Genomic DNA, 2,915 nt, shown 5'->3' with positions numbered 1-2,915 from the left:
TCAGTCCTCCGATCCACGACGGAAGATGTCTTGCAACTTCCTCATATTTAGATCTTCCTTCATTACTTTCAACAGTGTTTTGTACTTTCATTGGCAAGTCTTGAACTACTTTTGTTAATTTTATTCATAAATATTTATTCCTTTTGATGCGATTGTAAATGGAATTTTTTTCTTATTTTTATTTTCAGATTTTTGGTTGCTGGTGTATAGAAGAACAATTGATTTTTTGCATATTGATCTTGTTTCCTGCAACCTTGCTGGTTTTTTAGTTCTAATAGTTTTTGTTTTGGTGAGTTCCTTAGGATTTTCTCTACATAAGACTGTATCATCTGTGAATGGTGATAGTTTTACTTATTGAATTCCAATGTGGGTTCTTTTCTTTTTCTTTCCTAACTGACCTTTCAAGACCTTCTACTACAACGTTGAACAGAAGTGATAAAAATAAACATCCTTATCTTGTTCCTGGATCTTAGGGGGAAAACATTCAGTCTGTCACCATTAAGTATGATATTAACTATGAGTTTTTATAGATGTCCTTTATCAGGTTGAGAAATTTCCCTTCGTATCTTATTTTTTGTGTGTTTTTATCATGAAAGGGTGATGGATTTTGTCAAATACTTTCTTGTGTCTATTGAGATGATTACGTGTTTTTTGGTTCTTTATTAATATGGTGTATTAGATTAATTGACTTTTGGATGTTAAACCAAACTTGCGTACCTGGGATTATACATATCCTTTTATATGCTACTGGATGGGGTTTGCTAGTATTCTGTTGAAAATGTTTGCATGTATATTCATAAGGGATATAGTGCTCTTTTCTTGGGATATCTTTGTCGAGTTTTGGTATGGTGGTCATGTCATACAATGAATTGAGAAGTGTTCCCTCCTCTTCTATTTTTTGGAAGAGTTTATGCAATATTGGTATTAATTCTTTAAATGTTTGATAGAATTCACCAGTGAAGCCATCTGGGCATGGGCTCTTATCTGTGGGAAAATTTTAAATTACTAATTCAGTCTCTTTGCTTGTGATTGGTTTGCTCAGATTATCTATTTCTTCCTGAGTCAGTTTTGGTTGTTTGGTAGTCTTTCTAGACATTTGTCTCTTTCACTTAATTTAACCAATTTGTTGACATACAGTTTATAGTATTCTCTTTTTAGTCATTTTAATTTCTGCGAGGTTGCTATTGACTTTTTTCTTTCTTATTTCAAATTTTAATAATTTGGTTCTCTCTTTTTTTCTTTATTAGCCAAAGATTTGTCAATTTTGTTCTAGATTATTGAATTATTATAAGAAGACACAGCAACTGAGGGGTAATCCCTACAATGGAAAGTGGGAGAACATTAAGGTGGGCTCCAGCTCTGGCTGCTCCATTCCTCCTACATGCCAATGTGGCTGATCCCAAGTTTTTTCCGTAACTCGATTCCCCATCTGTCTTGGAGCAGTAGCTAAGGAGAAGCTTGGGGATTGTGGAGCCACCACAGGGAGCCGGTGCCCTGGTGACTTACAAGTGGTGATGGGCCATAAGCTGTGGTCAGGGTATTTTTCATGCCATGCACCAAGACAGAAGAAACCACGGCCCCATGGCCAACTTGTTCTGATGTCATAACTTACCGATACTGTTTTTGCCGCGTTTCCAGTTCTTTACGTCTGTGCTGCTTGAGAATGTGAATTTGGTCATCTCGGGGCAGCTTTGCTGTGAAGAAAGGGTACATATGAGAGGAGCCTAAGGAAGACTGATAACAATGTGCTGTGTTCAGGTTTCCCTCAGACTGAGAGCTTCACACTCATCATCTCATCTAAGCCTCGGAACGCACCCCATTTTATGGCGAGGAAACTGAGGCTCGGAGAGGTTGAATAGCTTTGCCCTTGAACTTTGCCAAGGACACATACTTAATTAGTGGATTTTCAACACAAGACTCAAATCCCATGCTCTTAGCCACTCCCTTTACAACAGGCAAATCCAGTTCCTCATCCTCCTGCCCATTACTCAGTGAGCCCGTCCAGATGCAGGAGCCAGGTTTGGTTCTCACCAGGCGTGGCAGGGATGGGTGGTAATGATCCTCTGCCTTGCTGTACAGGTGCAGTATATGCCCATCTCTGGCCCACCTGTGCGTTTCCACCTGGGGGCTCTGCCTTCCTTCCACCTGGCCCCTCAGGGCACTGCCTCTGCAGGAATCCTGAGGCCGCTGGTGCAGAGCAGCTTGTTCACTCCAGAGGAGAGGCATTCATGGTCCTTGGTGGAGGTTTTTAAACCATGGCAGAACCGTTTACTCCTCTTCCCCTGCAATTCTTAGGCTGAACAGAAACTGAGAATGAAGTTCCATTCTAACACAGAGTATAGTGTCCTAGACCATGGGCTTTAGAAGAGAAACAGCTCGGCTTGGACCTGGTGGTTCTGTCACTTAGTGTGACCTTGAGCAAGCTGCCTTGACTTCTTCATAATGATGCCTATATCCCAGAGTCATGGTGGGGCTTTAGCAAAGAATTCAGTAAAGTGCTGCACACAATGCCAGCACCTGGTAAATGCTCAGTAAATGGGAACAATGCTTATTATCACTGTGCAAAATCCCACGGCCAGAGGCTTCCTTCCTCCCTCTAAGCCTGGGCTTCAAAGGCACCTAGTCTTCAGCATGTCCTACTGTCTTCTCTCATTTTGGGACCTGGGGCAGGTGCCTATGGGCAGGGTTGCTTCTCAGGGCCTTTACAGCAGACAAGGTCAAACCATGACCATTCTTTATACTATTATTTAAGGTAAAGCCAGTGAACGCAGTCAATGGAGCCCAGGTAGGAAGAGCCCAGATCTCCTGAAAAGGGGGCCTAGAGCAGTGTTTCTCCAGCTCTCTGTGGTGAAGTGCAAGGTTTTTAAAAACTTCCTTTCCATGACAGATTGACATTTTTGTAAAATACAATACAA

General features: G+C 41.4%; 1 protein-coding gene across 1 annotated transcript in view; it reads right to left on the bottom strand.

Moving 5' to 3' along the window:
- ALOX5 (arachidonate 5-lipoxygenase) overlaps positions 1 to 2,915 on the bottom strand; it is a 43,963-nt gene that overhangs the window by 38,103 nt on the left and 2,945 nt on the right. The window contains exon 2 of the mRNA XM_008581526.1: positions 1,613 to 1,694. The gene's annotated coding sequence lies outside the window, so the exon portion shown is untranslated. The remainder of the gene's footprint in view (positions 1 to 1,612; positions 1,695 to 2,915) is intronic.

The sequence above is a fragment of the Galeopterus variegatus genome, unplaced genomic scaffold (genome assembly GCF_000696425.1).
Source record: "Galeopterus variegatus unplaced genomic scaffold, G_variegatus-3.0.2 Scaffold2381, whole genome shotgun sequence".
Lineage (NCBI taxonomy): Eukaryota > Metazoa > Chordata > Mammalia > Dermoptera > Cynocephalidae > Galeopterus > Galeopterus variegatus.
Note: the sequence above shows the minus strand (reverse complement) of the source record. Positions and strands in the feature narration are given on the sequence as shown.